The 25,173-nt window shown below is 41.0% G+C and overlaps 1 long non-coding RNA gene across 2 annotated transcripts; it reads right to left on the bottom strand.

Annotated features, from left to right (window-relative positions):
• Positions 1–561: 561 nt before the first annotated feature.
• LOC114644448 (uncharacterized) lies at positions 562–24,761 on the bottom strand. 2 transcript variants are annotated; one of them, XR_003714963.2, is made up of 7 exons: positions 24,724–24,761; positions 20,014–20,092; positions 11,473–11,603; positions 7,589–7,620; positions 4,346–4,877; positions 3,869–4,079; positions 562–1,203 (listed from the first exon to the last, which is right to left on the bottom strand). It is a non-coding gene; the product is annotated as an uncharacterized LOC114644448 (long non-coding RNA). The 2 variants fall into 2 exon arrangements; XR_007934566.1 differs by lacking the exon at positions 24,724–24,761 and adding an exon at positions 20,204–20,991.
• Positions 24,762–25,173: the final 412 nt, after the last annotated feature.

The following is a 25,173-nucleotide window of genomic DNA, read 5'->3' as shown; positions in this document are numbered from 1 at the left end:
CATGCTAGGGCCTTCATCTGGGTCGGAATTTTCTCCAGCACCCAGGTCAGATTGGCTACTTTTTTTTTCAAGTATTGATCCATCGCTATTACAGGACTATGTACTTTCATATTTCTTTTATTTCTTCTTTTACTGGCGGTTAGCAACCCACTTAATTGGAGCGAGAAGTTGTACTGCCCTCTAGTGACAGGCAGCCTTAGAGTACCAATCAGGTGAAATTGGATAATCTTCCACGGCACACCTGCTGATTTCTCACGGCACACTTGTGTACCGCGGCACAGTGGTTGGGAAACACTGGTCTAAAGGACAGAAAACTGAAGTTCTATCAAGTAAATGTGGCCCTTAAGAAAACCACAAACATACACATTGTGAAGAAATAATTCGAGACAGCACACTCATAAAGATCTGGCGTGGTAGCTCCGTATAGTATCAGGTCTAGAGCAGCCTGAAACATTCAAAGAAATGAATCCAACAGAGGACAACATTGTCTGAAATGAATGGACTTTTATAGTGAACTGGCAGCAAATTAGACACAGAGGAAATGCTGGGTGTAACAAGGCACTATATAGGCACCTGACCCGACACAGAGGCACGTACCAAATAAACAAAGACTTTTATTTTCTTCACCCGTGGGCGCACGTCTTCCCCGTGACCCACTGGCAATACACGGTCCACAAGCACTATTAAGCACCAGTACACTCACCTTTTACCACCACTCCTCCTCCTGACTCTGGCCCCGAGTGGTGGCCCTTTTCATAGTCCACCCGGAAGCATTCCAGGTGCTTCACCACCTGGTCCTAATTGCACTTCCAGGTGGAGCTGAAGATTCGTCCAGCCGGGCTGCTGACTCCATGCAGCTCCCCCTAGTGGCCATCCGAGCCCCCAACCAGGCTGTGGAGGACTCCATCTCCCATGGAGCCATGCGACAGGTTGGGGGATCACCGTCCGCCTGGGAGGCTGCCACCAAGCATCCCAGGGGAGGTATTGAGCTGTCCATGGCTGCTCCCCCGGAACAGATGCAGCAGGGGCGTCCCTGCTGGGCATGGGACCGGGCTGTCCGCCACATGGGGAAACAACTGAATGGCGGAAATGACATGAAAAACTTGAAGTCGGAAGTGAAGTCATCAGGTGGGGCTGGAAAGAATGCCATTGTTATTGAGCGTCTGCCGGTGGTCCAAAAGGTGTGTTTACTCTTCTGTTTTTCTGTTGAATAAGAGAGGGAGATATTATCACCTTTCTTTATAAAATAGAAACGCCTTCTCCATGTCCCACAAGCCCAACAACACAGTCCCAAGCACAATAATCAACACAATTCTACTTTTTTTCTGTCTTTCTTTCTTCTCTTTTTCTTCTTCTCCGTCTCCCTCCTCCTGACTCTGACTCACCGAGTAGAACTGCCCATGAGGGCTCACCAGTTGCTGCAGCAACCCCTTGGCGGTGCCTACGGATCCCAACAGGGCTTTTAGTTTTAGTAATTATGGCATGGAGCTCCTACGGAGTTTAGTTTTAGAACTTTACACTTATCCAAATCTGTTATGTGTTTAATGTTAGTAGAAGCTTACTACACTGCATGGCTTAATATCTGGTTTTGTTTTTGTCTGATAAAAATAAGCATAATCAAAACTAGATACTGAATATGAACAATTTTACACAATTTTTAAAATATTTTCTCATGAAAATCACGGGGGCTTATGGAGAACAAGGCTCTTAGACTTGAATGAGTGTGCAGACCCCACCTAGATGTATTGAGGGAAACAGAGAAATTCAAGCATGTGGTGTGAAGGTTAGGGGCAGTGAGACTTGAGTAGACCACCATAAAGGACAGTAAACCCATAATGAGCAGAGCAAGAGCAGGTATTAATTTTTTAATTAATTTTTTTGCATTTATATAGCGCTTTTCTCACTACTCAAAGCGCTTAGCAATTGCAGGTTAAGGGCCTTGCTTAAGAGCCCAACAGAGCAGAGTCCCTTTTGGCATTTACAGGATTCGAACCGGCAACCTTCCGATTGCCAGTGCAGATCCCTAGCCTCGGAGCCACCACTCCGCCTGTAATAGGAGTGGGCACCGCTGAGCTGACAAGATGGGCAACAGGCCAGTCCAAATACAATATTTCTTTCTATGAAATATTTCCGTACACAGGATGAAGTTCAAAATTGCTTTACAAGAAGTCAAAGGAACAGATGTAAGAAAAGAAAAAGAATAAATAAAAAAAATACACACTGACATAACACAGAAATTTAATTAATAGAAAAAGTCCTTATTAAAAATGAGTCTGATAATAAGGTTAGATGAGTGGGGTGGAACAAAAAAAAAAAAAAAAAAAAAAAAAAAGAGGCTGCAAGTTTTTAAGGATTCGATGCAGTGGGTCTCAGGGGTTGTCGGGGTCTCGCGCTTTCATTTGAATATCACAGGCGGCTGCACAGGACTTTGATCAAGTGGTGGTGCAACAAAACACCACAGCAGAAAAACCAGAGAAGACAACTGAGAAAAGTTAGGATAAGATTGAGGAAATTCCATATCACCTGACTGAAATCCTGATACGTGACAGAGGGTACAGGTTTATGGGACACTGGGGTGATTTTTGGGTACACAAGACCTGAACCTGTAGGACACATCACAAGAGCTCTGGTGTGCTGTGAAAGCGTGTGTGTTGGTTTGCTTAAGGCAGCCCAGGTTTATATATTCACACACTGGCAGGGTGGTATTATGAGTACAAATAGAGCTTACAAAACAGCTTAATGTCCACCACCCATTAAGGCAAAACAGTATGAGTGGCACATTCAATCAAGCTTACATTAATGCTAAAAGAACCAAGAATAACGTGAATTAACTGGGGTTGCAATTAGCTGCACATAATTCTGAACATGTGGCTCAGTCTGAAAGAAGGGAATGAAGAGAACAGACGGGTACACGTCACACAGCAGGATAAGGAGGGTGAGTATGCATGTACCCTGTATGTGAAGGATTAACTGAATGTGTGTCTGCTTCAAATGGTTATAGGCTACTAAGGACATCTGGATACGACTGAAAAGGATCAGCAATACAGATTTAGGAGAAAGGATCAAGGAACTGAATGTTTTTCATTTCAGCAAATTTTCATTAAGAATTTTATTTGAAGGTAACCAGCCAAGCTGAGTAAATCTGAACAATGGACATAAACTGACAGAGGGAGAGAGATGGAGATTAAGGGGTGGCATATGAGTGAAGTGCTGACAATGATGAAGTTAGTGCGCCGTTAACTGGCCGTAGATCGACAGTTATGTAAACTGACAAATATGAGTAGTTTACATTTATGTTCAGCGTCTTCAAACATATTTTCTTTCCTGTCTGCTTCTTGCCTGAAGAAGGGGCCTGAGTTGCCTCGAAAGCTTGCATATTGAAATCTTTTTAGTTAGCCAATAAAAGGTGTCATTTTGCTTGGCTTTTCTCTACTGTCTGCTTAAAAATCCGAAATCTCTTTTTTGTACTTTGTAAATTTTATAATTGCAGTTTTCCTATGAACTTGTTACTACACTCTGAGCCTGCACTCAGAGAAGAGCGCTAGACAAAAATAAAATGAATTGAACTGCACATTGAAATGAATGGCAACAGGAATATGGGAGCACTGGAAACTGCACACTCATTAAGGGGACATATGACACCGAGAATAAGAGTTACATGGAGTGATTTCCTAGCAGTGTGCTATTTGACTCGACGGCTATTTTAAAGAATTAACTTGGCGACCTTGATGGGCTGAGTAGATTGTTCTTGTCATAACTGCTCAAAATGTACCATTTCAGTTTTTGACAGCACAGGGAGTGAATGTGCATTGGTACGTCTGCTTTTAATCTAAAGGTGACTTTATTAGGAGACAATTTGAATCCTTACCTTACTTATTTTTCCTTTAATTTCCAAAATCCTGCTGATACCATGGTCATTCAGCGCTTAAATTAAGAAGCAGACCTCTTCTTTTATGATAAACTTGGGTTTGAAACTCAATTGCCCAATCCAAAAATCTTAGTTTGTCTATATTTCGCATATAGTGATGATATTGCGCTTCATACTACTGAAACACTTGTACTGCGGCTGAGAAAGGCTGCTAATAAGAAAAAGAAAAAACAAAGAGATAGTGGGTTAGAATGCAGAAGTGCAATCACATGTAAAGCTCTTATCTCCTCACAAATGAATGGAAACACCACCTAATAACCTGCCTTCAGATAGATAGATAGATAGATAGATAGATAGATAGATAGATACTTTATTAATCCCAGGGGGAAATTCACAATTCACTTCAGCACTCAGTAGGACATTGTGCTTATTTTAGTACAACAAGTAATGAAAATGACAGAGAAAAGTCCAACATACCATTGTTGACAGCTAACAGCCAGTGTTGGGCTGTACTGGAATACAAGTACACGGCGTAATCAAGATTCACCTCGCAGTACATCTCTACAGATGTATTCAAGAATAAAGTTAAAGATGTCTCAGGCATGCCAGCCTATCCAGTCACTCTCTGGATGGACTTTACAGGTTTGGCCTGTGTCCATACTGTTCAAGCTTAACGTCACCACAAGTGACAAACAGAGGACGAATGATCTGATGGCAACAGCTGATGGCCATTTGGCCAATTTGGTTTTGCAAAGGCTCATCTCACATCTTCAGCACAAATGTTATGCTTACAATGAGTTTTAGGTCCACATATGATGAAATGATATCCTCCATATCACTTAGTCAGTCATAAATCTGCTGATTTGTGTTTGTCATTATTCAGCTGGTTGAGCTGATTTAAGGTTTGTTGAATTGAATTTAACAAATCATTATTGTGACGTGTTACATTTTGCAACATAACTAACATTTCTTGCGTAAAATCTTGTAATCGTGCTTCATTTTGAAGAGTCTGAAAAATAAAAATAAAGAAAGAAGTTAATGAACCTTTGTGTTCTTACTCTCTTTTCATGCAGAGACAGAGAGAGGCTTGGGGTCCCTTCCTTAGATATTGCAGTTTCCGGCTACTGCATTGTGTTTTGTGATAGATTGGGGGTGCCAGTGAGCCCCAAACACGAACGCACAAGACAGTCCCGGGTTCAAACAAAGGAAGTTTATTCTACAAATACCTCCAGAAAAGTATCAAAGCACAAGTTGTCTCTCTTCCCATCACCTCTTCTTCTCCTTCTCTCTCTCTCTCTCTCTACTGCACTGCCCTCTTCCAGTCGACTGTTGCCTTTTTTCCTCCCAGCTTTGATTCTCTCGACAAGGCAGTGCAGCTCCTTCAGTTTAGAACCCGGCAGTACAACTTTGCCCACTGGATACACTACTGAGTCATACGGAAGTCGAGAATAGGGAGTATGTCCCTGCAGTGCCCTCTTGCAGCACCCCCGGACCCAAAAGCAGGGCTGGAATGCTGAACTACAACTCCTGCCATTCCTTGCTGGAGTCTGCATGGAATACAGGGCAGCTGTTATCCTGGTGGGCTAGGCTGCTCCTGGAAACCATCATTTGTTCTCGTTCCCTTTCATCCCTGCTAGGGAAGGTATTAGAATTCATTGTGGTTAGGATGCCTACCCATCTACTTGGGGCATCCCATCCAGGTAAAGACCCCTTCACGGTCCTGGCTGGCATGCCCGTCCATCCCATATGGCACTTATAGATTGTAACTACTACTTACTCCCACCTGTCCCCATTAGTCAGAGCCACTAAAACCTTTCATAATGTTAAAGTGGCTGATGCCATCTTCATTTTGCCTGCCTGCTGTCCTGTCACTACAAGAGCACACGGACCTTAACAGGCACTCAGGCAGTTAGTTTTGTACTTGTACTGTTACCATGCATTGTGTTGAGGATTACTTGAGGTCTCTTCTGTGTATTATATTGTACTAATCCCATTTTTGACACCCATTGCATGCCAAACCTACCTGGAAAGGGGTCTCTCTCTGAATCATACAGGAGTGCTGCAGTGGGCTTTAACAGGCCCTGCCTTTTGACAGCCCCCCAGCCTTGACTCTCTAAGAAGACAAGAAAAAAGTCACCAAAAAAATGGGAAAGGCAGTTCAGAGAGAGAGAGACCCTTATCAGGTAGGTTAGGCGTTGTTGTTGTTGTTATTATTATTACGTGTGTTAGATCTCCCTGTTCTGTACGCTGAGAAAGAGTCACATCAGTATCCTTACGATTATTTAGAGAAAACTGAATATGTTTGATATTTATTTATTAAGGCTCATACTGTCCCTGCTTCATGCAAAAGTTTTGCAAAAATTATATATATATCTATATCTATCTCAAAGTTTTACTGTCAAATAATGCAAAGAGTATGCGACACGTGTTTTACTCTAATTCTGGGCTCATCAGGCGTACACACTCACTGCACCCCCTCTTGGAAATCGAACTTGGATGCCAGTGTCAGAGGTGAAGCCTCTTACGTTGTGCCACGGCATGTGGTTTGTTTATTAGACAGGATGTAGATCTGGGTAATTACATTCATGGCATTCGTAGTCTGAATCACAATCCGATTGTATGGGTGGTTACCTACATGATATACACATACATTATATATTATAATTTATTATATATATATATATATATATATATATATATATATATATATATATATATATATATATATATGCTACATAAACTGGCAAATTGGTTAAGAAATTGGAAAGCTAGATTTTAACGTAACAGCTTGTACACGTATGTGGAGACATGCCAAGTTTACAAGTGGATCTGACTGCTCCAATGTGACAGATGTATAGACACATCACTCCTAATGGAGACAGCGGTCAGTGCGGCCACTATGCCAAACTCGGTCTAAAGCCCCTTGTTTTTCAGGCCTTCACTCGAATATCTCATAATGCACTATAAAATAACAACTTTATTCTGGTGACATACCCACAGACACACACACAGAGGAAATTAAAGAGCTGTGAATCAGCTTATCCTAACATTATGGTGTAAGTGTAAATGTGCCCTGCAGTAGGACAGGGCAGTGTGTGGTCTGCACCCAGCTCCATATGATCCTGAACTGGATGGACAGAAAAACTGAGAGGGTTTGGACTGAACCCATGCAAAGTTCAAAGTGCCCAATCCCCACCCAGAAACTGAACTCTAACTCTTTTTGATGACCGTATGACAGTGACAACAGCACCCTAAGCGGACTGTAGAGGTGATGGACACTCCTGTTCAGTATCACTTTGGCTTTGGACAAGATTCTCCTGCCCAATCTCTTCTCTTTTAGGTCTGGATACCCAATAAATGCCCCTTGTTTTAGACATGTTCCCACCTGGTTTCCATGCCTCTGAAATAGACAGCTGACATAAAAGAATTTCAATTCTCAGGCTGGCAGAAGTCATCTGCTTTGAACCCTGGAGCTGGCTATTCACAGAAGAAAGTGAGTTAGTGACCAGAGAATGGAGGGAACTGCAGCAGGGAGAACAGGCAAACGGACGAGCTCAAGCAAACACATTACAATGCGGTAAGAGCTCAAAGCTTTAAAATTGGATTTCCAATGAGTCGTTTTCCTGCCTGTAGAAATTAACTTTAACAAGCAGCCATAAAGTTCCAATCACAATGCACATTAAATTATGAGATGTTTAAAAGAAACAAAAAAAAACTTACTGTTGGCGGGTGTCTTTGATCTCCCCCTGGACCTAATGAGCAAAACAGAACAATTAGATATAAAAAGAAAATGAACACGTCACCTCAGCATTACAACATCTGCTCCACTCTACAATAAGTGCAAATGTGCCAGTCTAGGACTTTAAGAAAGCATCGTCACTTCTATACAGCCATGCAGAGCAGGATGAAGAATCAGTTAACTCTCAGATGATAGGCAGGCGTGAGGAATCTCGACACCTCATCTCAAAACCAGTCCCCAGGAGGAGAGAAGTAGTGATGGTGGGGACTCGTCATTAGAAAGATGATGTGCTCTAAGGCCAGAGAGCCTCGTATGGTGGGCCTTCTTACTGGAATTGTAGGTAGGGACGTGGTAAAGACAGGGAGGATCATATTGTCATTGTCAATGTTAGAACAAATGACTATTGAATAAAATCTGTCCTTGAGTCTAGGGGTGCGACTGACATCTTTGGGGAAGTGTTTATGGAAAATGCGTTGTCGATTCTTAATAGGACTTAAATATTCTGACTCATAGCTCAGTTTTCCTACAGACTGATTTAACTCTTCTGCACTTGAATTTTGGAGACAAATCACCACAAAAGTCCAACACTAACAGCTTGTCTTCCAATGGCCAACTTAACAAACAGCTGCGGGTTTCAGTATTTTTGAGTTTAGTGGGAGTTAAATTTAAAGTAACATTTAGCACTTGGCATTCTGGACAAAGATTCAGAAACAGTAGGCCGTATCCTTTTGATAAAGTGACTCATCAATTGATAAACTGTGCTGCCAACTGTCATTTTCGACTGGTTATTACAAATTTTCTTTTATTTTTTTCTCCCCTGGGCTAAAGATGCCTAATTTCTGCTGCCAATTAACTTAAATGATTTCATTAACTTTAATACAAATCAATTTAAGAGAATGACTAGTGAGAAGCAAAGAGTGGAGATAACCGTGTCTGGCACCACTGGAAAAGAACAAGAAGACAGGAGGAGATATTAGAGTTTGAAAGAATAACAGTGAGCCTTGACAATGTCAATAAATTCTACACTTAATCCCATCACACCGTCAAATTCTATTCCTCCAAGAAGAGAATGGCGGCCTTGACAGTTACATACAGAAGATGACCAGCATTATCAGAGGCTTGGCGAAACGCCGGTGTGGTCTGGGTGTATCAGTTGATGAGTAACAGTGTGTAGGCCTCGTATTCAACCAATGATGTCAGGCAGTAAATCAAAGAGATTAATGGCCCTATTCATTCTGAGGTTATTTTTTCTAGAGAAAATGACCGAACTACAGTTTGAAACAATGGATTAGATCACTGCTTCCAGAAAAAGCATAAACCCCTTGTGGATTTTCTGTCAGGACCCAAACATTTTCCTTTACTCATAGTATCAACAGAGATTGACGGCTGTGTCATCAGTAAGCCTTGGAAAAGTTAAACCCTTCAAGGAAAATAATAATAATTCTTTGCGTTTATATAGTGCTTTTCTGACTACTCAAAGCGCTCGGCAATTGCAGGTTAAGGGCCTTGCTTAAGGGCCCAATAGAGCAGAGTCCCTTTTGGCATTTACGGGATTCAAACCAGCAACCTTCCGATTGCCAGTGTAGATACCTAGAGTGGTGCAGCTGGAGAGCTGCAAGTCCCCTGAAATAGTTTAGAATGGAATTAAAATGATTCGTTTCAGAGTGTTTCTTGGTAATACCTTAGTTTTAAATGGAGAAATGGAGGTGCAGGAATCCCATTTTCCAAGCCCGAGGTGCAGTAATTTACCGAGTTTAGTTTCAGACACACAACAGTGTGCCCTTGTGCAGTGGACCTCAAATTCAGCTATTTCAAGAATAAGGGAACTGAGTTCAAGTCTTCTTCATGGGATTGACATTAAGCACACTAGGGCATAAAAAAAATCATTTTTTGGTCTAGTTTATTTGTAAAATTTTGAATTAACTTATATTTAATACTTTACCCAACAAAATATATGGACTTTCATCTTTACATTAATTATTATATTGCCTCTACTAGGTTTTTTGTTTAAATACAATTATACAGTGGTGTGAAAAACTATTTGCCCCCTTCCTGATTTCTTATTCTTTTGCATGTTTGTCACACAAAATGTTTCTGATCATCAAACACATTTAACCATTAGTCAAATATAACACAGGTAAACACAAAATGCAGTTTGTAAATGGTGGTTTTTATTATTTAGGGAGAAAAAAAAATCTAAACCTACATGGCCCTGTGTGAAAAAGTAATTGCCCCCTGAACCTAATAACTGGTTGGGCCACCCTTAGCAGCAATAACTGCAATCAAGCGTTTGCGATAACTTGCAATGAGTCTTTTACAGCGCTCTGGAGGAATTTTGGCCCACTCATCTTTGCAAAATTGTTGTAATTCAGCTTTATTTGAGGGTTTTCTAGCATGAACCGCCTTTTTAAGGTCATGCCATAGCATCTCAATTGGATTCAGGTCAGGACTTTGACTAGGCCACTCCAAAGTCTTCATTTTGTTTTTCTTCAGCCATTCAGAGGTGGATTTGCTGGTGTGTTTTGGGTCATTGTCCTGTTGCAGCACCCAAGATCGCTTCAGCTTGAGTTGATGAACAGATGGCCGGACATTCTCCTTCAGGATTTTTTGGTAGACAGTAGAATTCATGGTTCCATCTATCACAGCAAGCCTTCCAGGTCCTGAACCAGCAAAACAACCCCAGACCATCACACTACCACCACCATAGTTTACTGTTGGTATGATGTTCTTTTTCTGAAATGCTGTGTTCCTTTTACGCCAGATGTAACGGGACATTTGCCTTCCAAAAAGTTCAACTTTTGACTCATCAGTCCACAAGGTATTTTCCCAAAAGTCTTGGCAATCATTGAGATGTTTCTTAGCAAAATTGAGACGAGCCCTAATGTTCTTTTTGCTTAACAGTGGTTTGCGTCTTGGAAATCTGCCATGCAGGCCGTTTTTGCCCAGTCTCTTTCTTATGGTGGAGTCGTGAACACTGACCTTAATTGAGGCAAGTGAGGCCTGCAGTTCTTTAGACGTTGTCCTGGGGTCTTTTGTGAACTCTCGGATGAGTCGTCTCTGCGCTCTTGGGGTAATTTTGGTCGGCCGGCCACTCCTGGGAAGGTTCACCACTGTTCCATGTTTTTGCCATTTGTGGATAATGGCTCTCACTGTGGTTCGCTGGAGTCCCAAAGCTTTAGAAATGGCTTTATAACCTTTACCAGACTGATAGATCTCAATTACTTCTGTTCTCATTTGTTCCTGAATTTCTTTGGATCTTGGCATGATGTCTATCTTTTGAGGTGCTTTTGGTCTACTTCTCTGTGTCAGGCAGCTCCTATTTAAGTGATTTCTTGATTGAAACAGGTGTGGCAGTAATCAGGCCTGGGGGTGGCTACGGAAATTGAACTCAGGTGTGATACACCACAGTTAGGTTATTTTTTAACAAAGGGGCAATTACTTTTTCACACACGGCCATGTAGGTTTGGATTTTTTTTCTCCCTAAATAATAAACACCATCATTTAAAAACTGCATTTTGTGTTTACTTCTGTTATATTTGACTAATGGTTAAATGTGTTTGATGATCAGAAACATTTTGTGTGACAAACATGCAAAAGAATAAGAAATCTGGAAGGGGGCAAATAGTTTTTCACACCACTGTACATGGTTGATAAATCTGAATCTTTTTTGCAAAGCGAACCGACTCCATCCACAACCTCGTTCTTAATAGCCGTATGGCTTCCTGGACATAAACAAAACAAAAACAAAGAACGAGCAAGTAAAGCTGTTCGTCTTCTCACAACACCTGATGACCTGCATTCAGTAGGCCAATCTGCTCATTTTAGTAGAACAAGTAATCAAAATGACAGAGAAAGTACAACATACCATTGTGAAACCAGTTTGATCAGTTTAGGGTCTCAGGAACCAAGGCCCTTCCTGGCAACAGCCCATCTCTGGTCTCACTTACACAAACAGGGTTAATTTAGAATGGCCACTTCAGCTTAACGCTTGCATTCCTAAAACAGAAGAGGAAAACCCAGGGGTATCAAGGCAAACCCCTGACAAGAGAAGACCATGTACACCAACAAATTACAAGTGTCTCAACATGTAAATGACCCTGTTCATAGTAAGAGACACACTTTGGATGACGTGCCCATCTGCAAGCCTGTAGACATCTCTGCGGTGGCAATGGATGATGCTACTTTATCAGATCATTGGACTATTTTGATTTATTTATAGGGCTACTGGTATTAATATTCACTCTTTGTCGCATATAATCTCAAACAGGTACCTCCATCACAACATTAGAACACTCTAGACAACAGACCATTCAGCCCAACAAAGCTCGCCAGTCCTATCCACTTATTTCTTCCAAAAAAACATCAAGTCGAGTTTTGAAAGTCCCTAATGGTTTACCGTCTACCACACTACTTGGTCGCTTATTCCAAATGTCTATCGTTCTTTGTGTAAAGAAAACCTTCCTAATGTTTGTGTGAAATTTACCCTTAACCAAGTTTCCAACTGTGTCCCTGTGTTCTTGATGAAGTCATTTTAAAAAAAGTCTCAATCCACTGTACTAATTGCCTTCATTATTTTAAACACTTCAATCATGTCACCTCTTAATCTTCTTTTGCTTAAACTGTAAAGGCTCAGCTCTTTTAATCTTTCCTCATAATTCACCCCATGTAGCACTGGAATCAGCCTAGTCGCTCTTCTCTGGACCTTTTCTAGTGCTGCTATGTCCTCTTTGTAGCCTGGAAACCAAAAACTGCCCACAGTACTCAAGATGAGGCCTCACCAGTGTGTTATGAAGCTTCAGCAGAACCTCCTGTGACTTGAACTTCACACATCAGGGTGCTATATAACCTGACAGTCTGTTAGCCTTCTTAATGGCTTCTGAACACTGCCTGGAAGTCGAGAGCTTAGAGTCCATTATGACTCCTAAATCCTTCTCATAAGGTGGACTCTCAACTTTCAGACCCCCATTGTGTATTCAAACCTAACATTTTTACTTCCTATGTGTAATACTTTACATTTATTGACATTAATCTTTCATTATTTCATCTACCACATATCTGCCCAAGCCTGTCTGCTGTCCAGGTCCTTCTGTGATGATATAACGTATTCCAAATTATCTGCTAATCCACCTATCTTGGTATCATCTGCAAACTTATCCAGCTTGTTGCTTATATTCCTATCTAAATCAATAGATATTAAAAATAGCAACGGCCCCAGTACTGACCCCTGTGGAAACACCACTCTTAACATCAACCAGTTCTGATGATGTTCCTCACACCATCACCCTCTGCTTTCTGTGTCTGAGCCAATTCTGCACCCATCTAAAAACATCACCCTGAACTCCCACTTTTTAGTTTGATGCCCAGCCTCTCATGTGGCACCTTATCAAATACTTTCTGAAAGTCCAGATAAATAATATCATCTGCTCCACTTTGATCATATCCTTTTGTTGCCTCCTCATAGAATTCCAGCCTGTTAGTAAAACACGACCTCCCTCTTCTGAACCCAACTGACTGTTCCTAATAACTCCTGTCCTTGCCAGGTGTTGCTCAATCTTATCCTTAATAATTCCTTCCTTTAATTTTCCTGTGATATTTCATGTTAAGTTTACTGGCCTATAGTTGGATCTGCCCTGTCACTCTTTTTATATAATGGGATGATATTTGCCATTTTCCAGTCCTTCGGAATCTCTCCAGTGCGCAGTGACTTCCTAAAAATATGTGTCAAGGGTTTATATCTGTACTTGCTAGCCTCCTTAAGAACTTGAGGGCAAATATCTGATCCTGGTGAATTTTTTGATTTCAGCTTATTTAATCTGAGCAGCACTTGTTTTCTTACCACTAAAATACTGAAACAATCTCTTAGGGTCTTCTTTCACCTTATCTGCTATATTCCTCTCCAACTGTCTTTTAGCCTTCCTGATTATCCTTCTTGATGGTTGCCCTCATGCTCTCATACGCTCTACAATTAACTTAGCAGTCATTAGTCTTATATGTCTTATAAAGCAGCTTTTTTCCTTTGCAACTTCTTTTTTAAATCTTTATTAATCCACTGTGGAGTTTTTTTTAGTTTCCTATTAATTCCAAATTAACTCTTTTAGTGCGGATGTCGACTTTTGTCGACAGGAGGGGTTGAAGGCTAATGTCGACAAAAGTCGACATCCAGGGATAGGGGGCGACAATCAGCTGTTAATGGCGACAAATCTCACTGTCACGTCACAGGCATTCCCTCTGTGCTTGGAGGAATGCTAGACTCGTTGACTCTGCAACTAAACCTTGCGTGTGCGTGAGTTGCGAAATGTAAACAATGGCAAGATGTCATCGACATGTGAAAAGGCAGCGAAGCGAGTGCAGAAAAGAAAACACTTGGCAGACGATGTTTTTCGCATTATCGCGGAGTCGGACTCTTGATTTTTCAGAATCGGATTTTATTGGCAGTGATCAGGAGATCGAGCAAGAGAGTTAGAAGCAGGCATCAGCTGATCAGACACCAGCCGATGCCGTGCCAGTGGATCTGCTGCCAGTTGAGTGCCTTCGTGCAGCCGATGCATTTACGGCAAGGTTCGCATGGGATAAATACACAGACATTGATCCGTTGAGAGCCGATCTGGCTACCGGAGTTTACAAGACGGCGTGGCTTGCTGTTGGACACGACAGATCACCAGCAGCTGTACTTCAGGCTGCTCTCTCCTGATGCTGCTTTTCAGCTACTGTCAGACGAGACAAACAGGTAGGCAGAGATTTTTTTTCAATCGCGGGCTGCGTTTGCATCGCATTCTCGTTTTTCAAAGTGGAAACCCATAATGAAAGACGAGAAGAAGCGCGCTGTGGCATTACAAATAGAGATGGGACAGAACTGGTGATATAACTTCAGGGAGCATTGGTCCAAACGTGTTTTGTCCCCTGGTGGCTTAGGTACGTGCTGCTGCAAAGTTTTATTCACTTCTGTAATAAACAGAAGCAAATCCCATGGGGTGAGCCAGGCTATAATGCCATACATAAAGTTCATAAAGTTTCAGAAGATGAAAAGAGGTGACAATACGGTTTTCATGCAGGCAGAAAACTTGGTGGCAGTGCCATGGCACGATGGCAAATGGGTGACTTGTCTCTCTACAGTACACACTAACAATATATGTGAGAAAGTGCAGCAACAGACAATTGAAAAATAGGCACCAAAGCAACACGTATTGTAAGGAGTGCAATGTGGCAATGACTGAAATTGGCTGCTTTGAGCGAGATCAGACTTTGCTGTGTAAAATGTATGTGATATGTATGTGAAATCATAGAGTATGCAGGCTCATACAACAAGCAAGACAGTAACATTTGTCAAAAGTAAATATTTTTTGTTGATTTGATATGTTAAATAATTGCTTTGTGTTCTTTTTTTAAAAAATGTTAGTTTTTGGAAAAATATTCAGCCCTGGGAGAAAAGAAACAAAAAAAAGAATTAGCCCTAAAAGAGTTAAGGTCTATATCTGTCCTGCATTACATGTAAAACATTTTTAAACCTGTTCCACTGCCCCTCGACTGTCTCCGCACTTAACAGCTTATCCCAGTGTATCCTACTTAGACTTTGTCGCATCTGCTCAAAATTAGCTCTACCAAAGTTCAACTTAACAATTTTAGTCTTTGCATCTGCACTCTTACAAAATACTGAGAATTGTATTACATTATGGTCACGTGACCCTAGTGCTATATTTTACTGAACAATTTGCTTTAATATCTGCCCTCCCTTGGGCATTTCTTAATAATCTGGTTGTTAATTTCAATCATACAATTACAAATATTATTGATGGTCAAAACTATTTCTGCTAAAGAAAAAGCACAGAGTAGTACAACCTGAAATGACAAATCTGAGATGCTAAACACAGTTGGCACAATACAAAAATACAGATTCACATTGACGTTTATCAGAAGAATCAATCGTAAATTTTAAAATACACAACTACAAGATACAAGGTGGTCCTCTTTCTAGGCCATAATTAATGAACAACAAAAATAATGCACAGCCTAGCAAGATGTGATAGTTCTGAATGACTACTTCCAAAGAACAGACTGGGAAATGATGTGCAAGTCAGAAGGGGACTCATCCTCTTCATCAGACTGTATTAACTTCTGTGTCGACACTATTGTTCCTTCAAAAACAGCGTACTGCTTTCCAAACTAAATCCTGCTATAGGATAGTGGGTGCAGATTTATAGGACACTGGGGTGCCTTTTGGGCACACAGGATCTGAACTTCTTAGACACATCACAGGATTTCTGCTGTGTTGTGAAAGCGTGTGTGTGGGTTTGTTTAGGGCAGGCCAGGTTTATATATTCACACACTGCCAGGGTGGTAGTATGAATACAAACAGAGCTTACAAGACAGCTTAATGTCTAGCACTCTGTGGGCATTAAGGCAAAACAGTATCAGTGGCACATTCAAACAAGCTTACATTAATGCTGAAAGAACCAAGAATAACGTGAATTATTTGTGGTTGCAAGTAGCTGCACAGAATTCTGAAAATGTAGCAGTAACAGAAACCTGGCTCAGTCAGAAAGAAACGAATGAAGAGAACAGAATACACATTACGTAGGAAACAGAGGGACAGTTGGAAAAGGTGCATCAGTTTCCATATTATGTAAAGGATAAATTGACTCGGCCTCTTCATCAGACTATTTTAACTTCAGCATATGGACACTATTGTTCCTTCAAAAACGGTACGCTGCTTTCTAAACAACAAGCCCCAGATTACGAAGGAGATAAAAGGTCTCCTAAATGAGAAGAGCATTCAAACCTGCTGACAAAAAGGCTCTGATGGACATACAGAGTGTGCTAAAGAGACAGCTGAGTGAGGAGACCAAAGCTTAGAAAGCTAATAGAAAACAAACACACTCAGAATAACACAAACAATGTCTGAAATATACTGGACATAATTACTGAATTCAAGAAATCCGGGGCTCAAGTGCTACATGGGGATGCGGACAAAGCTAACGCCATGAGCCAGTTTTCTAATCTTCCATGACCACCACCATTACCCCAACAGAATCCTTACTACATAACTCCTAGTACTTCAACTGATTCAGCTAGTGACGAATTCACCTCTGACCATCACTGTGAACTGTCCATAACTGATGACCAAGAGAGGGGACAACTGAGGAGGCTAAACTTGGGAAGAGCTGTGGGACCACGTGTAGTCAGTCTTTAAGTTCTTAAGGCCTACAGTTTTACTGAACAGTCAGCATGGGTTCAGAAGAGGGAGGTCATGTCTTACTAACATGCTGGAATTCTATGAGGAGGCAACAAAAGGATACGATCAAAGTGGAGCACATGATATTATTTATCTGGACTTTCAGAAGGCATTTGATAAGGTGCCACATGAGAGGTTGGGCATCAAACTGAAAGAAGTGGGAGTTCAGGGTGAAGTTTTTAGATGGGTGCAGAATTGGCTCAGACACAGGAAGCAGAAGATGAAGGTGTGAGGAAGCTTCTCAGAAATGGAAGATGTTAAGAGTGGTGACCAGCAGGGGTCACTGCTGGGGCCGCTGTCATTTTTGACATTTATTCCTATCCAAATGTTTATATAAAGTAACAAGCTGGTTAAGTTTGCAGATGATACCAAGATAAATGGATTAGCAGGTAATTTGGAATCCAGTGAATCATCACAGAGGGACCTGGACAGCAGACAGGCTTGGGCAGATATGTGGCAGATAAAATAATTAAAGATTAATGTCAATAAATGTAAAGAATTACACATAGGAAGTAGAAATGTGAGGTTTGAATACACAATGGGGGGTCTGAAAGTTGAAAGTCCACCTTATGAGAAGGACTTTGGAGTCATAGTGGAATTGACACTATCAACTGCCAGACAGTGTTCAGAAGCCATTAAAAAGGCTAACAGAATGTCAGGTTATATAGCGCCTTGATGTGTAAAGTGTAATGTGTTATGCTGACGCTTTATAACATAATGGTGAGGCCTCATCTGGAGTAGTGTATGCAGTTTTGGTCTCCAGGCTACAAAAAGGACATCACACCGCTGAAAAAAGTCCAAAGAAGAGCGACTAGACTGATTCCAGAGCTAAAGGGGATGAATTATGAAGAAAGATTAACAGAGCTGAGCCCGTACAGTTTAAGTAAAAGAAGATTAAGAGGTGACTTGACTAAAGAGTTTAAAATTATAAAGGGAATGAGTCCAGTGGATCAAGACTGTTTGGAGCAAAAACACCCCTGACGAATCCCAGAATCAACTGAGAAAAGCACAGAAGTTCAGAGTGTTTTAAATAAAACTTGTAATATTTCATTTTCTGTGGATTAGGATTATTTACATGAGATAGTGATTTTAAGTGAATGTAAACAAGAGTGTATTAAAGCACTCGTTAGAGAAAGCTAACACTGCTTTTCACTGTGTGTACATAAACAGCAGCTCAAAAGACAGAAGGAAACACATGACAATGACACATAGGATGACAATGTGTTTGTCAAGAGAAAGGGGATATTGGTGTGCATGCAAATAAAACATGAAGAATCCTGAGGGATATGAAACTTAAGCTCAGATAAACTAAGCACGGTGTGTATACTGGTAAGGAGGTATGAAATAAGGCTTGGGACCTTTTAGTTAACATGTTACTGAATTTACATAAAAGTAGCTTCACTCACAGGTAACAAACCACTGGAAAGTAGCAGTTGTCAGATTTTGGCTGATGCAACGACTGCCAATTCTTGTGTGACCAGCCACCAAGGCATCTTATAAAGGGAAGGAACTGCAAGCATTTTCAGAGACATCAAACGAGGGGAAAGGAGGACATGTTTGGCAGGTTAGCCACCTGTGGCCTCCCAGGGGTTACACACATTACACCTGACCTAAGAGGAAAGCAACAGTGCAGTGCCTGGCACTTTAAAACAACACCTCAGCTGGATTAAGAAAATAAAGAGAGCAGTAGCTAAAAAGCCAAACTAACCATCTGAAGTGAAGAGCGCTGTGTGGACTTTGGTTTCATTCGTTCTGGCCCTCTCTTTTCTTGTTTTAACTTCTGTTGTTTGAGATGTCTGTTTTCTCTACAAATATACATCAGTTTACATTAAAGTACAGTTTTGTTGTGATCTCACTCAAACTGCCTTGTTGTTTAGTGACATGAGCGATCACTGAGCGGTCAGAGGTTTAACAGGATGAGGGACTGAGATACTTATCCACGTTCTGTAGGATCCTAACTCAGGTCATGAGTGTTAAAACGCTCAGAAATATAATGAGCTGTGCTCGTTCTGATTAAATCAGTTCAGAGGTACCAGAATAGGAGTGGGATGAGTTCTGAGACCCTAGCAGGAGCAGCTCTTGGCCTCTGCTAGGCTATTCAGAGGTTCAGTGCTTGCAGAACTGGTAACACTGGATTGGTCCCAGTAGTGTGCAGCCTGCCACTGTTAAAGTTCTGCGTTCAGAGGTTCAGACTTGATGAGGATTCCAGGGGAGTGAGTATAATGTGATGCATGCATAAAATAATGTTAGTAAACTCAGGAAGATTATTTAAGTGTTTCTATGATCAACTAGTCCACCAATAAAAAAAGAACCTTAAAAGGCTAAAGTGAGACTGGTGTCACATTCATGTTAGAACTCCCTGTGATTTACATTTAGACCAAGTCAACAAGGCAAACCAAATATCTGGGATAAAATAAAGGCCTTTCACTAAAATCATCTAGATTGTTTACAAAGCCTATGCCTCTCTTTGCACCCATACTGTGTGGAATTCAAGTCGAGGTAAGATGATTAGCCACTCTAAATAAGTGTGGACGGCAGTGGACTTTTTTTTTTTCTTTTTGCCTTGTGCCCAAGTGCTATCCAGAATTGGCTTTGGCATCACACAACCCTGAATTAGAAGAACTGAGGAAACGAAAAACTTACGAGTAAACTCATGTAGACCCCGGGTGAATTCAGCAACTGCACAGGCAGTCACCATCATATAGAAACTGAATGAGCTTGCTGGTCCTGTAAATCTGTTTGTTAGATGACATTGACAATAATTCAGAAGTCCTGAGCATTGTGCACATGACAATAGCATTTAGAGAAAGTCGAGAGCACACAGTTGATACACACCTGATCTACTAATGCAAACTTCATGTGAGGTCACCTCCGCACTCAGTGTTTCACAGTGAAGCAGCCTGGAGTGTCATTACTAACATATTTGTTTTATTAGTTCACATAACGTAATTAAAGGTAGGTCAGAAATCAACTCTGAATGGAGAGCTGGACTATCATTGGAGGCACGCATACTTTTACAAAGGTTTAGTGTCACATCAGCAAAAATGTGGAATCCCAATCATACAAACAACATCATTTCTTAATGCAGACGGTTGTCTTGCTCATTTTGAATCTAATTTTATCTGGTATGTATGTGTTAGTATTACACACATACCATATAATAACGTGAGAAATTACCTTGTATATCAAAAGGTGTTCAGAAGCAGAAACTGACTTGCGTCCGCTGGTAGGTCATTCTCTCCTCCTCCACTTGGACCTGAGGAGCAAAGAAAACAAATAGTTATTGGCAGAAAGGTAATATAATTGATATGAGAGAGATTTAGACTTGCATGCTCTCGTCAGGACTATAAATTGGATTTACACAAACCTTTGTAAGCGGTGTCATTGGTGCACCGAGATCCCGTGAAGTAAAAAAGTCACAATTCATTCCTTCCATTTTCTGTTTTAGTGAGTCTGGTCCATCCTATGATGCACTTCAAGGCCCAGCCTCTGATATTCAGAAATGGTGTTTGAGATTAGAGATAAGTCTGTTATTAATTAGGCTTTCTTTGTCTAAGGTTATTAGTCTGACAAGTTGCATTGGAAAGTTCAAGTTAACAATTGAACACTGAGCCCACAGTACTATAATGACTGGTGAACTTCCACCTGTTTTACTGTCAGGATGAAGTAGATCTCAATCAGCACACATTCTGGTAGATAGATACTTTATTAATCCCAAGGGGAAATTCACATACTCCATACTGCCAATTCACATACTGGTGAAGGTTTATTCTCACCATTCCTCCTCCCTCTTAAGAGCTGGGAGTGACTTTACATAATCATCCATTGAAAGTAAATTTTTTAAGGAGATAAGCATGTAGGAATGTCATTGTGTCACTGCACTTAGTACAAAATATACTCTACATCAGAGTCAGCTGGCCATTCCACGCTCACAGGACTGATTGTAAGAGAAGTCATCTGCTTTAAAAAGCTAGGACAGGGTATGTCAGCCTTCCAGGGCCACAAGTAATCGTGGATATTTGATTCTTCTACGTTCAGGTTGAAGCCTCAGACATTCCAAGAAGCTAAAGTGATATCAGATATGCATCCTCCAGTGCTCCACCATAGCAGCCACCACGGCTAGCCCCTCTCGTCCCACCTCTAGCCTGTTCAGAATCACATCTGTAAAACAACACAACTCACATAAAACATCCAGTGACAATGGAGCAGGTGCAGGTCCCCCCAGCCCTATCTGAGTAGGGATGTCACAAGAACTGATGCTCCACTACCAAGTCGGTACCACAAATCCAAAATTCTAACACTAATAGTTTTTTACAGTATCAGCAGCATTGAGTGAAATGCTGTGCTGCATTCATGATTGAGTATAAGTAGACCAGAAGGCACAATAATATGGGAGATAATAAAAACTACATTTGAAAATGGCTCAGAGTGGGGATTACACAGCACTGCATCAACACACGACGGAAAGAAGAACAACAGTCGACTGTCATGTCTAGAAATACTTTATGTTTAAGGTAGGAGAATTTGAGCACACAATTGACAGAATTTCGGTTATTATTATTAAAAAAAATCCAAAACTCACACACACAGGCTGTCATTATTGCCAGTTTATGGAGTTAGTTCAGAAATTATTTTGTGCACACCTTGAGAGCAAAAGGATGTGAATGTCATAAAGTCTTAAGATGAGCTGAAATGATGGCAAGATGAACTGCTTTTTAATTCCGTGTACCACACTGTCGCTAAAGAGGAACTGAGACGTCACAGTCTAGGGCTGCACGATAACAGAAAAAATGATTATCACGATTTTTTTGCTCAAAATTTTTATCACGATTAATAATGACGATTATTCCTTTGGTAAATGAAGTCTGTGACCAAAGCAGTGTAGCCTCGGCCAGTTATTCACAGATGCTGCCCTAATCATATTAGCTGCGTTGTCCGTTGTGATGCACACAAGTCTTTCTTCCACCAAGCCCCAAGCGGACATCGCTTCTTTGAGGCCCACTGCAATAAACTCCGTTGTATGGTCTTGTGGGAAAAACGAATGTTGCAAAAACTTGCTTTTCATCTCAAACTCGCTGTCAATAAAATGAACTGTCAAGCTCAAATACGGTTCTGCTTGACCATAAGTCGGTCGTGGCAGCAAAATATTCAAGGCTGAGCCTGAGAATTTCTCTTTCTATTTCTTTTCGGCATTTCGCATACAGCGAGGGCAGCGCAACATTGGAAAAATGGTTGCGAGAGGGAATGCTATATCTTTTATCAAGTGTTGCGATCATTTTGTTAAACCCCTCACTGCTCACGGTGGTTATTGGACACATATCCTTGGCTATATGGTACGTGATCGCCTCTGTTATTTCCCGGTGACTTTGCGAGCTAGGCACAGGGCCGCTGCTGGCCAAATGGGTGCCCTAAGCAGAAATTTACTTTTGTGCCCCCTCCCCCCAAATATTACGGAAGTAAAAATAAAATAATAAAAAAAACACCTACTATAGGGGCCAAAATAGAACTTTATTCAAATAAAAGTAAATACATAAATAAATTGTATCATTTATAAATTACAATTGTAGCTCTACAGCAAAAATACAAACTAAAATTACACTTTAAATAAAACATTTATAATAAATAAAATAAACAATAATAAACTGAAATAAAATCAACACTGTCATCTGCTGGAGCTTTCCAAAGTTCAAAATTTACAAAGGCACACTTCTGCTTTTTCTTGAGGCAAAGTCGTAAATGAGCTCTTCATATGATAAAGTCTTTGCTAATTCAGAGTTGATGCTGACAATTGCCAGACCACTCATGCGCTCTTGTGCCATAGATGAGCGCAAGTACGTTTTGATGAGCTTCATTTTAGAAAAACTTCGCTCAGCAGAGGCAACTGCTATGCGCAGAGCAATCCAGAGATTTCGGTACAGAGGTGAGGGCGCGCGCGTCATCACGTGTGCTTAGCCTACTCTGCGTTCACCGTAAAATGCAATATATACGTTTATATTTTTGTTTATTTGTATATGTATATTATTAATATTAATTTATTATTATAATATATAAAAACGATTTTTTTGAGCAGCTGGGATGGTGCCCCCCCTGGGAGTTGGTGCCCTACGCAGACTGCGTACTCTGCGTATAGGGAGCGGCGGTACTGGCTAGGCAGATATGGTATTGCGTTGAACAATGTCCCTGATATTGTTGTCTGTGTTGTGGATGGCTGGTAATTTTTTGTTGTTGCTGTTTGTGCCTTCAGTCGTTGAAATTCTTGATAGTGTACTTTGTGGTGGCTTTTAAGGTGGTTGATGAGGTTTGTTGTGTTACCTTGGGACGTTTGGACGGAACAGGAGCAAAGTTTGCACAAGACTCGTACCTGATCAACATCACATTCCTCGAAATCGAAATAGTTCCAGACAACTGAGTATGACCCCTTTTTAGGAACTAACGATCACACTTCTGCACGTTGCTCCGCCATCATATGTTTATTCTGACTGACTGTTATTGCTGCTATTGACTTCTACTGCTTCAGAAAGCGCTTGCAATCTAGACGCAGTAACGTCATAGTGACGCAGTCCAATCCGTAAACTCAGCCCATAAAAAACAGTTTGGTCTTTATACTGTAAAATCGCGACGATATTTATTAACTGATCGTGGGTCATAAATATCGTTATCATGAGAAAAAAAAGATTAATCGTGCAGCCCTATCACAGTCATTCTCAGATTACATTGAACGTGTCTACAAATGGCCGTCCATTCAATTTCTAGCCGATTTTTACAGTTTAGAGTCATGGGGGAAACTTGCACACATCCAGAATTACACATATAGCACTGTGTGGTGTGGAGGAAAATGAATACCAGCAGCACAAGTAAAAATCGAGGCAAGTTCAGACAAACTGATGAAGCGAGCTGCTTCATTTGTTAACACCAAAACAAACTTTTATCAAGTGCTTTGACGCAGAAAGCCATGCAGTTGTGCCAATTAACAGGACGGACAACGTGGCACACTTCACTGGTAAATAGGAATATACAAATGCCAAATTGGTGCCTTTTGTTTGTTTTTTTGAAGCCAATTTACACTTCACGAGTAGAATTTCTAAAATGTGACAAACGTAGTGAAAGCACAAAAGTCACATATTTGAAGAGAATAATGGGTAACATAATGCAGTCTACAATTTACACTACAGAATCAGTTAATATTCTAATTCTGAAGTAGTACACGAGCACAGACAATTATAAGGTCTGATCACTCATGGGAGACATTTTGAAAACAGCAAAATAAAGGCTCTTACACAGGAGTTGGCAAGCAGTGGATTAATGTAAAAGTGGGACTTCACTTCTTTATACATACTAATGTTTTTACTCTACTTGAATAGGAAATTCTCGGTCTTCTTTCACTTCACTACATTTTTAAACACGAATACATCCTTTTCTCTCGTAGTTTCCTTGACATTAAACAATCATTAGTGCAATATAAAATCAAAATACACACATGAGCTACACAAATACACACAACGCTTTCCTCAAATCCGCTCTTATACTTCGTGTGCTGAAGCACCCTGCGGGAACCAAGAAGGAAGGGGTGAAGATACGAAAAAAGGAAGGGAGAGAAGGAGCTAAAACAGGAAGAAAAAAAAGGAAAGTTGGCTAAAATGAGAAAAGAATGCACGGTGGACAAAAAACAAAAACTGATTTGTTTGCCCAGCTACACTGCAAAACTGCCGGTGAAGGGCTGGGCGTGCATCCATTTCAAGCCTGGTGGACGCCAAATGTTTGCCCATCAAAAAGGCAAGCGTCTTCCTTGCCTCTGCCACGAATAAAGTAAGACGTACGGAGCGTTTAGTTTAGTTAAAGCATGCACGCGTTAGTTGGTTACAAGAAAAGTACCTTACTTATACTTACAAAGAGCACGTCGGGTTGCACACGAGGCCATCACCCACCAGCCTATTCAATACACGCCTTGCATGGGTTGAGCTTGGCACGTACGCAGAACGCACCGGCGACCGCCGCTATTGGACAAAGAGAGCGGCGTGACACTCGCAGACTCGGCTTTCCACGCCCCCTGCCTTCCTCACCACGCCCCCAGCATTCGCTTCCGTCCTCTGTCACATCGCCTTCGTTGAAAAACGTAACGTTACCCTGTAACCCTAAAAAACGATATTAATATGACTTCCTCCAATCACGAGGCAAGAATACGAGTTTCTCTTTATGGTATTACTGTCGTATTTACTTTTAGACAGTTTTATAATTTAGGAGTCAGGATTCGATATACTGTACGTAGTTAAAAGAAAGAGGGCATAACATATTTTCAGATTAAAGAAACACCATACTAAATATGAATATGGTTGCTCT

This window comes from Erpetoichthys calabaricus, chromosome 3 (genome assembly GCF_900747795.2).
Source record: "Erpetoichthys calabaricus chromosome 3, fErpCal1.3, whole genome shotgun sequence".
NCBI lineage: Eukaryota > Metazoa > Chordata > Cladistia > Polypteriformes > Polypteridae > Erpetoichthys > Erpetoichthys calabaricus.
Note: the sequence above shows the minus strand (reverse complement) of the source record. Positions and strands in the feature narration are given on the sequence as shown.